Source organism: Oryx dammah, unplaced genomic scaffold (genome assembly GCF_014754425.2).
Source record: "Oryx dammah isolate SB20612 unplaced genomic scaffold, SCBI_Odam_1.1 HiC_scaffold_22, whole genome shotgun sequence".
NCBI lineage: Eukaryota > Metazoa > Chordata > Mammalia > Artiodactyla > Bovidae > Oryx > Oryx dammah.
The window spans coordinates 23,131,358-23,149,719 of record NW_024070206.1 but is presented as its reverse complement, the minus strand read 5'-3'; the positions used below and the strand labels follow the sequence as shown (position 1 = coordinate 23,149,719).

Here is an 18,362-nt window from a genome sequence, read left to right as displayed (position 1 = left end):
GGGGTCGCAAAGAGTTGGACACGACTGAGTGACTGAACTGAACTGAAAAAAACAAAACAAAACAAAGCCAGTGTGTGTGTGTACTTGAGTCCTCTAAAGAAAATGCTTTTTAATTTGCCAGTCCATGTTACAGCTTCTTGCCCCTTCTCAAGAAATGTTTATTGCTATGTTGATGGGGGAGACAGGATAAGATTGTGGAAAATATTTCAATGAATTGATGGTGTTTAACCTCTTTGTTGTTGCTATTATTTAGTGTCTAAATCATGTCTGACCCTTTGCAATCCCATGGAGTATAATGCACCAGGCTCCTTTGTCCATGGAATTCTCCAGGCAATAATACTGGAGTGGGTTGCCATGCCCTTCTTCAGGGAATCTTCCCTACCCAGGGACTGAACCCGCATCTCCTGCACTGGCAGGTGGATTCTTTATAGTTGAGCCACCAGGGAAGCCCATTTAATCCCTCATGCAGATTGTTATCCAGGCTCTACTGGCTCTTCAAAACTGACTACCCTCTCAATGGCATTGGTTATCTCCTCACACTGCCATGATTCAAATTTGGTTGTTTGAAAAAATGACACCTTAAGGAAAAGAAGAAAGTCATTGGGACAACTGATTTAGAATAGGGAAGATTAGTGTCATCTGAAGTATGGGAAATTCAAAGTGTAAAGTGGATATTTACCTAGAGGAAGGTGTCCAGTGGGAATTGTGAATGGGGAACAGAAGCTTATGAGCTAAAGGGTCAACAATACATTCGTAAATCACACTTGGCATTCATGAGAGTGAACATGATCAGCCCAAGGGAAGAATTATTAACCTGGGGTCAATGAATCCCCTAAGGGTATTCCTGAATTCCTGAATTTATATCAAATATGTTCTAAGAATATATTTCTTTAAAAAGAGCTTATAACTTTAAATAGATTCTCAAAAGAGGCTAAGATCCAAAAATTGTTTTTAAAAGTTGGACCAAGGAAAGGACAAATGAGCATATAAAGAAAAGACTTTAATGTGGATAGTGAGGGGATATTTGATTAAAATCTATTAAACCTGCATTTCTTGAAAACCAATGATATGCCAGGCAATGTCGTAGGGAATTTCATATAGAAAGTCTCACTTAATCTTCTCAACAGTCCTGTGAGGCTGAGATCACTAACATGGTTTTACACATGAGATAAATGAAGCTCAGAGATTAAAAGGATTTTTCAAAATCCAACAGTAACTAGGCAACAGGGCAATTCCTGTTCAGAGGGCATGATTCCAAGTTTGGTGCTCAGTATCATAGCTACAGTAAGAACTAGAGAGATGAGTGGTAGGGGGAAAAATGTGCAAATACCAAGAGACACACTCTTAAGTAGGAAACAGTAACAAGCACAATTTTATGCAGGCTAAAGTAGATTTGACAGCATGGATGTCCATGGAATATTACAGTAACAAAATTTAGCTGCAAGTATCTTTAACAATTAAGTTGTAGAAACCTCAAACATATTTAAAATTTCTAATGATAAGTTAAAATATAATTTCCTTGGCTATTAAAAATCATCCATTTAGAGATTATTCAAAAACTTTTACTAATAATTTCATTCATTCTTTCACCTTCCTTGTTGCCAGGTACTTCACTATAAAGCAGTTTAAACAACTTCAATAAAGTTTTTCATTATGATTGTGTCATTTTTGAGCATTGAACACTTTTCAGAAAATTGTTACATAACATATACAATGAGTAATATTGAAATGTATGAAATATGTTACTATATCTTCAATTCACTGACTTGATATGATCCAGAGAATGAGTTTGGAAATTATCTTGTAGTTAAAGAGTAACAGTAACATTTGATAAAAGCATCTTTATTGTGTTAAATGCCAGTTAATGGATAGTTTTATGGATTAACTGGCATTTAACACAATATAAAAAAGAAAAAGTTTTATGGACGAAAATGTATTTTCTATAATATGAGACACAAAAACTATATATTACTGTTTTCTTTAATGTTTTTTAAAACTAAAATTATTCTTTCAGAAAGATCAGGCCACCACCACTTAAATCTCTTGACCAGTATTAATATCAATAAAAATCAATAAAACCAACATCATGTGCTTTATAACATAATACAATAGAAAGTACCCAATACCATCTATGAGATATTTTAGCCTAAAAAAATGAAACCTGTATCTATTAATAGTTAGGAATGTAACAATGGATTTGGACAGGATTATGAAAGATTAGGATATTTCCAAGAGCATGAAGTGAAGTTGGAGGGGTAGCTGGCTGGAGCTGAGAAGGTCAAGGATGGGTTGTTGACTACAATACTGAAATTGAGAAAGAATACATAGTAGGAATGGAATTGAACAATATCATGGAAAGGAGGGAGGGATATGCATGTGGGGAAGAGGAAGACGTGGTGATTATTAAGTACTTTTGTTCACATCCTCCCAATGTGGTAAGCTAAATAAGGTATCAAAGTGTTATTTATAATTTTTCAAATAAAAAGTCATACTCAGAAATGTCAAGTAGATTCACAAAGACCACATATGTATTTAGTCACAAATCTGTGTGTATGTGTGTGTGTGTCTGTGGGCACCCTGTCATATCCAACTCTCTGTGACCCCATGAACTGTAGTCTGCCAGGTTTCTCTGTCCACGGAATTTTCCAGGCAAGAATACTGGAGTGGGTTGCCATTTCCTCCTCCATGGGATCTTCTCAACCCAGGGATCAAAACCCCGTCTCTTGTGTCTCCTGCACTGGCATACGGATTCATCAGCCCTGTGTCCAGGGCTGCACAGAACCTTCTGACTATAAATCTAGTAGAAAATCAGCACTCATTTTACTTAGATGCTCTTTTATCCTGGATTAGAACACAGGCAGAGGCATGAAAGCTAGCAGTCCTTCCTGAAAACGTGAGCAAAACAGACTCTTCTAAAAATAGTGAATTTTTTTTTCCTATACGTGCACTTTGTCCTCTAATTGAAAGCTGCCTCAATTCATGCTTGTCTAATGAGGTGCAATACAGCCATGCCTGAAATAACTTTGGGTAATGAGATGACTTTCATTAATCTACTTATGAAAGAGTCTGTTCATTAATTAGCCTGGACAGCACAAAAGCCAAAACAGTGACACTCCTGTTTCAGAGTGACAACCAAAATCTAATTAGAAATTAGTGGCTGAAAGGACTCAAACACCCCCACTTGCACTGATACTGGCCTACAGGTGCTCAGCCATGATGCTAACACAATTCACATGTGAGACAGCTTGGGCAGAGGAGCAGGGCGTGAGGGGGTGGGTGACAGAGAGCACTGTCAAGGTCAGGGCCAGCTTTCAGGCAAGCTCCTTCATCTCCCAAGATAAGAGGGTTATTAGGAAAGTAGGGGGCTTCCCAGGTGGTACGCAAGTGGCAAAGAATCCACCTGCCAATGCAGGAGGTGTGGGTTCGATCCCTGGGTTGGGAAGATCCCCTGGAGAAGGGCATAGCAACCCACTCCAGTATTCTTGCTGGGAGAATTCCATGGACAGAGGAACTGGCAGGCTACAGTCCATGGGGTTGCAAAGCGTCAGCCACAACTGAGCACGCACACACAGGAAAGTAGAATGAAAAACTCACTGCTTCATCTTTCTTCTCTCTGTGTGTGCTTTGCTCTTTCCCTCCCTGGCTCTCTTTAATCACACACACACACACACACAACCACCACTATCACACATGATCACGTAGCTGTTTTCAAAACTACATGTCACTATAGAAAACAGACTTGTGGTCACCAAGGGAAGGGGAGTGTGATGGAGGAGGACTGGGGTGAGAGAGCTCGGGGTTAATAGATGCAAACTTACATATAGGATGGAAAAACAACAAGGTCCTGCTCTATAGCACAGGGAACTATATTCAATATCCTATGATAAACCATGATGGAAAAGATTATGAAAAATAGTGTGTGTGTATATATATACATATGGAGAAGGAAATGGCAACCCACTCCAATGTTCTTGCCTGGAGAATCCTGGGGACGGGGGAGCCTGGTGGGCTGCCATCTATGGGGTCGCACAGAGTCGGACACAACTGAAGCGACTTAGCAGCAGCAGCAGCATACATACATATAACTGAGTCACTCTGCTATACAGCAGAAATTAACGTGTTTTAAATCAACTATACTTGAATAAAATAAGAAATTTTAAATCACATAAGTAATAATGTGAGTTGTTGTTCAGGCACTAAGTCGTGTCCGACTCTGTGACCCCATGAACTGCAGCACTCCAGACTTCCCTGTCCTCCACTATCACCTGGAGTTTGCTCAAACTCATGTCCATTGAGTTGGTGATGCTATCTAACCATCTTATCCTCTATTACCCCCTTCTCCTCCTGTCTTCAGTCTTTCCCAGCATCAGGGTCTCTTTCAATGAATAGGTTCTTTGCATCGAGTGGTATTGGAGCTTCAGCTTCAGTGTCAGTCCTTCCAATGAATATTCAGAGTTGATTTTCTTTAGGATTGACTGGTTTGATTTCCTTGCTGTCCAAGGGACTCTCAAGAGTCTTCTGCTTATATTCTTACTTAACTGATTTTTTTATTTCCCACAAATTCTAGGTTAACAAAATAACCAATTTCAATGCCTGTCTCCCTCCCTCCCTCTCTCTTTCTCTCCTCCTCCCACTATAAAACAAAAACAAAAACTGCCCAAATTAACCTTTCAATGACTCCTAAACACTTGTTCTTTCAGAAAAGGAAGAAAAAGTCCATTCTGAGGCAAGAGATGATTATTGAGTGATTTTAAAGATCAAGGGAGTTCATTCATGTTCAAGAGTAATATTCTGAGGAAAAGGCACTTCAGTATTATCAATTCCTTTTAAACCATTTTACCTAAGTTGAATTGCCTCTTTTATGTAAGTGTGTTGTATAATATTTCTTTGCCTTTCAGCTCTACATGGGCTTGTGTTTTTCTCATAATATTTTCTTAAGCAACTCACCTGGGTCTAATTCCCAGGTTTTCATCTTGAAATCATGAGACAACCCATTACCCCTTAACCCATGTCCCATTAGAGAATCTCTGAAAGCTGAATCAGGCAGTAGGTCTTAGGCAAGCAAATGAATTATTCTGTAACAACTTACTGCTTTCTAAAGAAATGTGGCACACAGAATACCTAACTTTGCTCAAGATAAATATATATTGAGTGAATGGAATAAGGACTGAATTGGGAGTTTGGTTATTGTCACAAAACAGAGACTTAAATACTCAACGGAAAACCCAGTCTGAGCTTTCCAAAAGGAGGGAATGTCTTTAGACTCTTCATTTCCAAGACACACACCTGGAATGAGAAGGTAGACAACCATCATTCATTCATTCCTACTCATCTCCTGTAAGGTGTAAGCATTTGGACGTTCCTGGTGGCTCAGTGGGAAAGAATCCGCCAAGGCAGGGGACACAGAATTGATCCCTGATCCGGGAGGATCCCACATTCTGTGGAGCAACCGAGCCTGTGCTCTAGAGCCCAAAAACTACTGAACCCACGTGCCACGATTACTGAGGCTTACCTACCCTAGAGCCTGTGCTCGGCAACAAGAGAAGGCACTGTAATGAGAAGCCCACATCTAGAGAGTAGCCCACACTTGCTACAACTAGAGAAAAGCCCACACAGCCACGAAGACCCAGAGCAACCAAAATTAAATTAATTTTTTTAAAAAGAAAAGAAATGTAAGCATTCAGTTTGTGATTCACAATACTTGGGAATTCAGGCCTGCCTATATTTCAATTCATAGTCATCCTCCTCACACTGAGGATGGATCCTTCCCACCTCTCGAATCCCAGCTCTGATCTCATCATCTCTTGAATGCTATGCGGCAGTCACAACACTCGCCTTGAGTCAGCCCCGCTCTGCTGGTTTTCACATTCCCTTCCTTTGCTCACTGCAGCTGCTAATATACAATCACCAAAGCCTCTTCCTACTTCCTCCTGGGCACATGGCTAGGCCACCATCTTTCCCAGCCCTCCTTACAATCACTAAGGCTACATGATTGACTTCTGGCCAACGGAGGGTGGGTGAGAGTGACATGTTTCTTCCAGGCCCAGCCCTTAACAACAACCAGCATGATGCTTCAGAATGCCTGCAGAGGGTTCTGGAGAACACAGAGGATGGAGCCGAGTTATGGAAGGAACCTGGGTCTCTGAATCATTGGCCCTGGAGGAGATTGAACCAAGAGAGTCATTCGGCCAGGAGCACTGTGTAGAACTGATGTATAAATGAGAAATAACTTCCATTGCCTTAACCCACTGAAATGCGGGGGTTGTCTGTTACAGTGGTTAATCTACATGACTCATATTCTCATGTTGCCCCTTCCTCCTGGCAGGTCCATTCCAACCTTTTCTATTTGACAAAGGCCTTCTGAGCTTTCATACTTACTTTAAGGAACAACTTCTACCTGAAAGTCCTCTCTCTCCCTGCCTTTGGTAAACTTACTGTTTCCTCATTTTCTGCTCCTATCTCCCTCTGAAGTCAGTATTTGTGGACCCCATGGGCAAAGCAGAGTGCCTACACCACAGTAAGGTGAATCGATGGATTAAAGACTGAATTCTTCCCCCAATTTCTTCCCCTCGATGCTCCTGAACTGGACTCACGGAAACTCCTTGCTTTTCTCATCATCCTGCTCTGTACCCACTGCTGTTACACTGAGGATGCCCTTTACTCCTTGCTTGCCAGGTGGAACACACTCACTCTTGGACTGTGGGAGGAATGACACAACCACAGTCTTACAGATGGAAATAATTTATGCTTGCAGGCTGTATACGTTTACATTAAGAGTCTGACAAAACTAGTTTTTTCCAAATCAAGTAAAAATCTAGATCCATGTTTCCACTCATAAAAGATGGCAATGTATCCAACATCCATGATACCTGGAGAGATACCTCCCTTTGGTTATAAGAGTGTTCAAGGGTCCTAAAATGAAACTGAAAGTGTTAGTTGCTCAGTCGTGTCCAGCTCTTTGCAACCCCATGGACTGTAGCTCGCCAGGGTCCTCTGTCCATGGGATTCTCCAGGCAAGCATACTGGAGAGGGGAGACATTCCCTTCTCCAGGGGATCTCCCTGACCCAGGGATTGAATCCACACCTTCTGCATTGCAAGCAGATGCTTTACCATCTGAGCCATCAGGGAAGCCCCCAGATTGAGAAGTCCTGTGTGCTTTACAATTTGGTCATCACTAAGTCAGTCACTGCCTGGTCTTTTGGGGGTGATAGAGGGCAGGACTCTGTTCCCCTTGACCCCACACCCAGTAAACTTGAGGCCAGTGATACCAAGCCTGGTTCCTAATGGAGCATAAGGAAGAGGAAAGTATCTCATCTACTGTCTGAATTCTTTTCATCTAAATTAGTCAGTAGGAAAACAAGGCACAATTCATTTTACTAACTGGGTTTTCTGCCACAAAAAATTATAAAATGTTGGTTAAAACAGCAGACATACTAACACTGCTGCTTAGGAAAATCATTTTACTTCTACATTATGATTTATTAAAAGGGGCAAAAATAAAGAAAGAATGGGAATGGAGGGCTGAAAGCTTTCTAAAAGCAAATTTAAACTATTTAACCGACAAAAAGTTGAAGCGAATTTACCTTCTGTCAGAAACAAGTAAAAAGTAATTGAAAAACTAAACCATGGCCCAGAGCTTCTACTATTAGATCATAAATATTCAGAAAAACCTCTAAATAAAACAAAGCAATATTTATTCTACCTTGAGAGATAGCCTCCTCCCCAAGGCAAAATCGGCACAATCAAATAAGCAAACAAAAGGCAACCCTGACAATCGCCTTTCTGTATAAAATTCACCATCTTCCGGCACCCTGTTTCACCTACCAGGCCCTATTCTAAGTGTCAGGATACAAAGATAAATAATAGATCATTTCAGCTCACAGTGAGTTCCAAGCTTGGAAGGTGAGAGATGCAGGCAAATACCTATACAATGTAAAAAGTGAGACAATCAGAGAAGAGAAAAAGCACAAGTAAATTATAAAGCTGCTGGAGAAAAGACTCAGCGTCTTTGGATGAGAGGAACACAACACCATGATGCTTCTTCCACCGCTGCTGCTGCAGAGTATGTTCCTTTGCATTTACTGTGAGCCCATCAGACTCGCATTGCCTTACATCACTCACTTCCTCCGGAACTAGAGCTTATGACATTTTTATATCTAGAATGAACACATGGCATGTGAGCAAAAACCCAGTTTCTGAATTTAGTAACAAACACTCCTTGCCATCTGATATTTTCAAAAGTACATTCAACATCATTCATAATAAAATTAATTCTTACATACCAGCTTGAGTACCTTTCTGCTAAAAAGATTCAACGTTTGCAACCCACTTGTTACAGTTTATTTTTTAACTGTTTAACTGCCAATGAAACACACCTGTCATAGCATCAAAACAATACAGAAGGGTTTGAAATAAAAAGTAATATTTTACTCCAACAGAAATTAGTGGCTGAGAGGTATTACACCTGAAATGCTCATGTGAGAAGAGTACTGTCAAAGTTTTAAAAATCAACAAAGTATGAGTTAAGATTATCCCACCTGAGGAACAGATGAAAAGGAAGGGAAAAATGACCAGAGCCTGGGAAAACTGAGACATTGGCAAGCATGTCAGTATCTGTATAATGAGTGTTCTGGCTGGCAAGTAGACAGATAAAGGGGCAGAAATAATATCTGAAAAGATAATGACCCCAAATTTCCCAAATTTGTTCTAAAAAATTCATTTACATATCTAAGAAGTTCAATCAACAAGTAGTATGATCCCAAAATGATATATATCATAAGTAAGCTGTTGAAAGATACAGACAGAGAGAATGCTGAAGGCAGTGAAAGGAATGACTTGGCAAGGGGTGTAAAAGGGACCCCCAGTATGACTGACTTCACATCACAAACCATGGTGGTCGGAAGGCATCACAAACCATGGTGGTCAGAAGGCATTGAGATGATACATTCACAGTGCTGAAAGAGAAAGGCCGTAAACCAAGAGTTCTACATCAGCAAAGTTATTCTTAAAACATATGAGAGATAGTAAGATATTCCCAGGTTTAACAACAACAACAAAAACGGAAAACAGAGTTTGTCACTAGCAAGCCTACCCTGTAAGAAATACTAAAGAAAATCCTTTAGGCTGAAATAAAAGGATATTAGACAGTAACTCCAATTCACATGGGGGAGAGAAAAAGAGCCCTGGTAAAGATAATATTGATAAAGATAAAAGGCCACATACATGTATTTTTATTTGTACCTCTTTCTCCTATCTGATCTAAAAGACAGCTGCATGAAACAATAATTCTAAAACTATGCTGATGGGCTTACGATATATAAAGATGAAATGTGGATGACAATGGTGGAGAAGAGGGGACGGAACAAAGCTATATAGGAAAAGAGCTTTGAATACTGTTGTACTATGTTGTTTGAATATAAGTAATAATCTGAACACAAGGTAATGTGTTCACTGTAATGCCCAAGGCAGCCACTAAGGAAATAACTGTTTAAAATTTAGTAAGAGAAACAAGGGAATTAAAATGATACAATATAAAGTATTTCTTTTGGAGAAGGCAATTACGAAGGCAGGAATGAAAAATAAGATGTAAGATGCAAATATCAGACAAAATCCTATCTTATAATAGTAGTTAAATGTAAAGGGACTAATCACTCCTCAACAATGAAAAGACTGTCAGACTGAATTTTTTTTAAATATAGGCTACCTACAAGAGACACACTTCAGATCCAAAGGCACAAGTAGGTTAAAGTAAAAGGATGGAAAGATTTCAACGTGTAAAGTTATTGAAAGAGGGCTTCGGTCACTGTACTAACATCAGTCAAAATGATAGCATTTAAAACTAAATTGTTAATGGAGACAAAGAAGGACACTTAAAAATGAGGCAAGGGTCAACCTCTCCAAGAATGACAATTATAAACACGTATACACCAAAAGAGACAATTCAAAAATAATGGGGACTTGAACTACAGAGACAGAATGAATTAAATTCCAACAACAGAACAACTAGCTAGCAGATCCATGAGCCAAAAGAAGACCTGAAAAATATGTCAACATTAAAAACCAATTAGATCTACCAGACATCAGTAGAAACCTTCGCAAGAGCAGAAAACACTTTCTCCTCAAGTTCACATGCAACACTGTGCAGGACTGAACTCTTATAATTCAACAACAATCAACAATAAAAAGGCAAAGACCCAAGTTTAAAACTAGCTTAAGGGTTTGAACAGACCTTTTTTTCCCAAGGAAGATATACAAATATCCAATAAGCCCTTAAAGAGAAGCTCAACATCACCCCTCACCACAGAGATGCAAATCAAAATCACAGAGATACCACTTCACACCCACTAGAATGGCTACCACACACAAAAAAACCATGCATGAGGTGTAAATGGATTGAATGCTCATAAATTTAGTGATGGGAATGTGAAATGGTACAGCAGCTGTGGAAAACAGTTCAGCTGTTTCTCAAAAAAGTCGAGCTTACTTGAGGGACCTGGAGCAGCCTATGGAGAGAGCCGTGTTGAGAAGGACCAGCCCACGTAACAGCTGGGCTCCCAGCCAGAGCCGGTTCCAGCTTGCCAGCAGCATGAGTGAACCGTCTCAAAAGTGGGTCCCCCGGCTCCCACCTGAGCAGCCCCAGCTGAAACCATGTCGAGCAGAGACACACCTATTCAGGTGTGCCTGAATTCCAGATTCATAAGCAAAACGAATTAATGTCGTTTTTAAGTCACACAAAAAAAGTCAGGCATACTGTTACATATGATCCAACAACTCTACTAAGTATTTACTTAAAACAAATGAAAATGTATCTACATACAAAAATTTGTATATGAAGGTTTACTGTAGCATTCTTTATAGTTATCAAAAAGTGGAAAACTCAAATGTCACTGAGTTGTGTCCAGCTCTTTGCAACCCCATGGACTGTAGCCCACCAGGCTCCTCTGTCCATGGAATTCTCCAGGCAAGAATACTGGAGTAGGTAGCCACTTCCTTCTCCAGGGGAATCTTCCCAACCCAGGGATCAAGCATGGGTCTCCTGCATTGCAGGCAGATTCTTGACCATCTGAGCCACCACAACATGGATGAATCTTAAAAACATTATGTTAACAGAGGAATGGATAAATAAGATGTGGTACATTTATACAATGGAATATTACTCAGCCAGTAAAAAGAATGAAATAATGTCATTTGAAGCATCACGGATGGACATAGAGAGTGTCTTACTAAGTGAAATAAGTCAGACAGAGAAGGAGAGATAGCATATGACATCTCTTAAATGCAGAATCTGAAAAGAAATGATACAAATAAACTTACAAAACAGAAACAGACTCACAAACTTAGAGAACAAACTTATGATTTCCAAGGCAGAAGGATGGGAGAGAGGGATAGTTAGGGAGTTTGAGATAGACATGTACAGTCTGCTACATTTGAAATGGATAACCAATAAGGACCTATTTATATAGCACAGGGAACTCTGCTTGGTGCCATCACAACATTGTTAATTGGCTATACCCCGATACAAAATTTAAAAAAAAAATTTAATGGATTACCAACAAGGACCTATTGTATAGCACAGGGAATTCTACTCAATATTATGTGAAAACATGGATGGGAGGGGAGTTTGGGGGAGAATGGATACATGTGTATGTATGGCTGAGTCCCTTTGCTGTCCACCTAAAACTATTATAACATTGTTAATTGGTTTTACCCCAATACAAAATGTTTTGGGTGTAAAATAAAATAAAAATATATTTTTTCTTTATGTAGAAAGCTTTACAAGCTTTTATTACTTAGTGTTATTGATTATACATTCTTGTCCCATGCTTGCTCCCTGTCCCCAAAACAACTATCTTTCTCTGTCCCAGAGATTGCAAATGAAGACACACAGTCTTCACTTGCAAATACATGTCTTACAGACATATGTTGAAGAAACATGCTAGAATCAGTAAGGAAACTTTTAGTCTTTTCCCACATTGTCCCTTCACACTGACCCTCTGAATTTCTTTGTCTCCACTACCAGATGAAAGCCAGCTCCTACAGATTTTCTGGTCTGTTTCAGTTACAAGATGAACTTCACTGTAGAAGTCAAAATGTCCAACATCCAGTATAATAAGCAGAAATATATGTTTTTTCCAAATGAGGCATTTTCTAGCCTCATCTTCCCACCGCCAAGTTCAGTCCTGCTTCAGGTTAGAGTTTCCTTCCTGCCCAACTCTCTAAGTCAGTAGGGCAGAGGAGAAAGGGAATTAGGAGGAATAACACAGCTTCCCTGGTGGTTCAGATGGTAAAGAATCTGTCTGCAACATAGGAGACCTGGGTTCAATTACTGGATCAGGAAGATCCCCTGGAGAACGGAATGTCTACCCACCCCAGTGTTCTTGCCTGGAGAATTCCATGGAAAGAGGAGCAGTCCATGAGTTTGCAAAGAGTCGGACATGACTGACCAACTAACACTTTTCACTTTCAATATAAACATACACACACACAACATTATGTGAAGTGAAAGAAACCAGACACAAGTGGTCATATACTGTATGACCATTTATATCAAATGGCTAGAATAAGTAAATCCACAGGGACAGAAAACAGATTAGTGGTTGCCAGGGGCTGGTTGGGGCATGGGAGCAGGGGAATAGAGAGCAAGTGCTTAAAAGGTATGGGGCCTTTGGCCAAGATGACATGTTCTAGAGGCACTTGTGCCAACGATCATACAACTTTGCGAGTATCCTAAAACTTTTGGATCACACTCTTTAAAGGGGATTTCAGGTTATACGCATTACATCTCACTTTAAAAGTTGCCATGGTTTTACTACCAACAAATGCCACTAATACAATTCTGGAAATGTGAAATTACTATATGCAGTGGGAAGATCCACATGTTGGGTACCCAGCACACACGAGACATCTTATAAGCATTATCCCCTCCAGCCCTCACCTCATCGCTCTTGCATAAGTAAACTGGGGTTTCAAGATGTAAAATAACTTGTCCAGAGTCATATTACTAAAATGGAAGGAGATGAATTTGAATTTAGATAATCTGATTCCAAATTCTCTATTGTCTGCCGCCCCACAACTTGTACTGAGGAACAAACTGTGTCCTAATTAGGACCACGGCAAAAGGTCTGTTTATGTGACAACAGTGAAAACTGAAGGCGAGTCTCATATAGCAAGTGAATGATAAGCCAAGAAAGAGAGGCTCAGTCTTTTTGCCTTTGCATTTCTACCAAAGCCCTTACATTCAGGCTGGTGTATATTTACTGTTACCAGACATGTCTTTAATTACTGCCATATTTAATTTGTGAGTATATTTCTTGACCTAAATAACAAAGTGCTTATGGTTGGCCATGTTGTGCAGTGTCAGAAGCAGAATTACAAAGTACTTCTGTAAACCAGGTATCTGGATGTCATTATATAAAGGAAGGATCTCTGTAGCAGCTGCTGGTCCTGACCTTGACATTCACGGAGAGAAATCCCAAAGGTGCTCTGCAGTTTAATCTGCTTTGCCACCAAAGTGACCCTTGACTTTCATTCTTTATCAAATCATTAGTCACAGCACAGATGCATATCAGAGAGATGAATTTTAAATTGCCAGATCCTGAATCTTGCAAATTCCATGTGCTTATGTGAGGAGAGAAGCATACTTATTAGGCCTGTCTCCTGGAGATTTCTTTCTAGTTATAATGAAAAAAAAATTAGAAAGTGTCCTTTCTATTTTCCTATCTATCTCTATCCATCCATCCATCCTATCTATTTATTTGCAGGGCAAGAATACAGACACAGACAAAAAAGGAACAGATTTGTAGACACAGTGGTGGAAGGGGAGGGTGAGACCAACTGGAAGAGTAGCGTTGACATATATACCCTAACATGTGTGGAGTAGATAGTGGGAAGCTGCTATATAGCACAGGAAGCTCAACTCAGTGCTCTGTGATGACCTAGGTGGGTGGGAAGGAGGTTGGGGGTGGGAGGGAGTTCCAAGGGGATGGGAATATATGTATACATACGGCTGATTCATTTCATTGTACAGCAGAAACTAACATAATGCTGTAAAGCAATTATACTCCAATTTTTTTTTAAAGCCAAAAAGAAAGAAAGAAAGTATCCTATGCCATAGCTGTCTTTTAAACAAGGTAATGCAATCAAATGAGGACAACTTTTTTCCTAGGTCATAATGCCCCTAGAACTTTTCTTTCTGTCCTACAGAGCTTAATTACTATTTTAGTAGACACATCTTAGGAAGATATTGATAGATCACACAAAAATATTAGAACTGACCTAAGGAATAGATTTCATGAAATAATTTTGGTCAACAGGATAGTTCTAAAGGGTGACTAGGAGTATGGAGTTATTATGCTCCCAAAACCACCCCCTCAAAAGTAAAACCAGTATCTTATCCAAATGTAACTCTAGCATGACTCGTTGCCTTCACTTCCAACCAAATTGCCCCCAGCCTTCTAAAAAGTCACACCAGTGTTACCGTGGCTAACTCACTAACCCAGGAACATAATTTCCCATTTTATAGCACCATGTTCACAGTCAAGGATTTGTAAAGTACCAATTACACAGGGAAACAGAAGAGGGTATGATGAAAGAATTTTGAAATCCCAACAGAAAATTCAGCAGCCAAACACAGCTGGGGCTTCAATCTGATCAACTCAGAGTTCAGAAATATATCCTAAATTAGAACCTCTTTTCAGTCTGATGAGGTATATTGATGCATTGTTTCCCAGAATTCTCCTCCTTTATTTGTTGTTGTTGGTTTTTGTTTTTTTTTTGCATACTCTTTTTCCATGTAAATTGTGCAAAATAATCTCTTGGCACTTTTCCATACCTTATATAAACCTTTTGGAAAATTCCTAACTATTATTTTCTATAGCCCCAAGAGCAGCTGCTTAATCAAGAAAAAAAAATGCTTAAATTTTACTGATGATGAAATGAAGGTGGAAAATACCACTCTTCTATGAATAATCACTAAGTAATAACACTGAATATTTATTGCATCTTCCTATATGCTAAGTAATGTGCATAGCAGTAAAGCTATCATTATTAAAGTGGATTTCCCAAGGAAAGGATGTGGTGGGCAAAAATGACAAGGCAGGACCTTCCATTGAGAACATCAAGGGTAAAGTCTTGGAGGCTTTAGCTCCTATGCACACTTGTTATTGTTCAGTTGCTAAGTTGTGTCTGACTCTTTGTGACCCCATGGACTGCAGCACGCCAGGCTTCCCTGTCCTTCACCATCTCCCAGAGTTTGCTCAAACTCATGTCCATTGAACCATCTCATCCCCTGTCGTCCCCTTCTCCTCCTGCCCTCCGTCCTTCCCAGCATCAGGGTCTTTTCCAGTGAGTCAGCTCTTCGCATCAGGTGGCCAAAGTATTGGAGCTTCAGCTTCAGCATCAGTCCTTTTACTGAATATTTACAGTTGGTTTCCTTTAGGAGTGACTGGTTTGATGTCCTTGCAGTCCAGGGGACTCTCAAGAGTCTTCTCCAGCACCACAATTCAAAAGCATAAGTAGAGAGCTGCAAACAGTTCCCTATGTCTGGAGGAAATGACATGAGATAAAGAAGGACTATAGGCACAATTATGTTTACATATGTATAAAATATACTTGAGAAGATCCAAAAAAAATTTCACATTGCTTTGCCTGGGGAAAGAACAGTGCCCATCTGGGATAGATGAGATTCTTTGTGCCATTTAACATTCTACTACAAATTTTTCAATCAAAAAACTAATAATAAAATTACTCAATGAGATGTTTCGTTAATATTACTTCTGCAGTATCATGAAAAATAAATTTTCTAGGAAGAGGAAAGAGCCTTATGCTGAGCAAAAGCAGAACAAGTCAAGAAGGAGAGGAATGACTCAATGGGCAACAGGAAATAGAGGAAACAGGAATACATTCAATAATTGCTAACTTGGGGGTCAACCAGGTTCAAGGCCCATTAATTTTCAGCGAATTTTCTCCATCATTATACAACTTTTGTGTAACCACCAGTAAGCAACTGGCTGAAAAGTGAACTTGCTGAATATGGATCAAAGCCAAGGAGGGATGGAAGTTGTGGGGATCAGAGAGAAAGGTGGGGGGGTTAGTCAAGCACCTAACAAAGCCAGGTGAGAAATGATGAATTGAGTAAGCAATGACTGGAAATTCTAAAGATGCCAAAGAACAGATGTGGTGGAAATGAAGGAGGGAAACAGCCAAAAGAAGGGAGATCTTGGTCAGCCAAAGAGACCAGGTTTATTATTTCAGAGAGGAGCCTGGGTGTGGTCATGGGGGAGGCTGATTGAAGAGCCACGAAGGTAACACCTAGCAGAACTGGGTGGGTCCAGGAACTTTATGTCTTCAATGGCTAATCGGGTCCAGGACCTTCGCGTCTTCAGTGGCTAATGTGGCTTGTATGGATGTGTTGCCTAGAATGACCTTTGTTGTTTAGTCACTCAGTCTTGTCCAGTTCTTTGCAACCGCATGGACTGTAGCCCACTAGGCTCCTCTGTCCATGGGATTGCCCAAGGAAGAATACTGGGGTGGGTTGCCATTCCCTTCTCCAGGAGATCTTCCCAACCCAGGGATCAAATCCTTGTCTCTTGGATTGGCAGGCAGATTCTTTACCACTGAGCCACCTGGGAAGCCCCAGAATGACCTTAGAACCTGGAATTTCTGGCTCATGACCATAAAAAGGTATTCTTCACATTGACCTGGAATAAATTTATCTGCAGCTGGGATAACCCTGAGAAAGTACAGATGATTTGGTGGAGGCAGCAAAGGAAAAAAATAAACCTTTTTAATGGACTACAGATGCATGAAAAACTAGTGGCGAAGGTCTCAGGGAAGAAATGTGCCAAAGAAGTGACAGCTGAAGCAGGACTTGAAGTTTAAAAAAAGAATTAAACTGGCAAAAAACAAACACACACCTTGGGGAAAGCATTTCAGCCTGAGGGAAGGGTATAAACAGAGCCTAGGGTCTCTGTATCTGTCCTTACCCAGCTTGAAATTTGAAACTGTGAAATTCTATCATTCTTTCATCCTTATATACAAGCGACTCTTTGACTTGTCTTGTCTTTCAGACAAATTCACCCCCTCCTTTGTGGGGCACATACTAATGGGCACATAATAAATAAGTGGGCACTTCTGAGATCTATTTGTTTCATGTTCCAATTATTTTTATTTGTTTCCTTCCCACATGAAGGAGACCACAGCCCAGCCTAGCAATTAGAGGAGAAATTCTTTAAACTGGCTGCAAATTATACAATGAGTATATTGTAAATGTAATTCAAATGATTAGAATCTGAATTAAACCTGCTTTGTGAAATTCAACATCTAAAAAGTGTCTATAGCACTTGAAGAAGGAAGTTGTTCAAAAGTCCTGGAGGGAGGCTTTAAAATATATAATTCAAGAGGAGCTGGTGTGTATGGTTTGTGAGGCTAGAGCTGAGTTGACAGGCCAAAATAATTCATAAAATTATGAATGTGCCTCCAACAACTGTATACTGCTGCTAAGTCATTTCAGTCATGTCCGACTCTGTGTGACCCCATAGATGGCAGCCCACCAGACTCCTCTGTCCACAGGATTCTCTAGGCAAGAATACTGGAGTGGGTTGCCATTTCCTTCTCCACCAACAACTGTATATATCAAGATAAATCACAGAGGATTGGAGCTTCTACCCCAAAGGGTTGCAAAGAGTCGGATACAACTGAGCAATTAAGCTTTACTAAAATCATTACTAATGATTTTTAGATATTTTATGCAGGTTAATTTTCTATACTAAATAGGAATTATCAGACATAGACTTGCTTTTGGCCATTCTAAGGAATGGCTAAGAATTGTATGCCATGAAAGTGAAAGTGAAGTCACTCAGTCATGTCTGACTCTTTGCGACCCTATGGACTGTAGCCTACCAGGCTCCTCTGTCCATGGGATTTTCCAGGCAATAGTACTGGAGTGGATTGCCATTTCCTTCTCCAGGGGATCTTCCCAACCCAGGGATCGAACCTGGGTCTCCCGCATTGTAGACAGACGCTTTACCATCTCAGCCACCAGGGAAGTCATTGTATGCCATATTGGAATTTCAAATACGGTCTCAGATGTTATTTAAGCTAAATAACCTTAGCCTCATGTTCTGTTTCTCAACTCCAAGACAAGGAACTCATCCCAGGATAGCTTCTAAGTCAGTGACTAATGCCACAGAAGGAGGGAGACAGAGGAGGTGAGAGAGATGGAGGAAAGAATAATCCAGTTTGCCATGACAGTGTGGTTTAAGGACAGAGACCCAAAAGTGTAGACAATATTGAGAAAATAGTGGGTGTTCCAACCTAAGTCTAAAGCTGTTTGCATCTAGGAGTCAGCGATATGGAGAAAGAT

General features: G+C 40.1%; 1 non-coding gene across 1 annotated transcript; it reads right to left on the bottom strand.

Annotated features, from left to right (window-relative positions):
- Positions 1-17,972: 17,972 nt before the first annotated feature.
- On the bottom strand, positions 17,973-18,044 carry TRNAC-ACA. The gene has a single exon. It is a non-coding gene; the product is annotated as a tRNA-Cys (tRNA).
- Between the last annotated feature and the right edge of the window lie 318 nt (positions 18,045-18,362).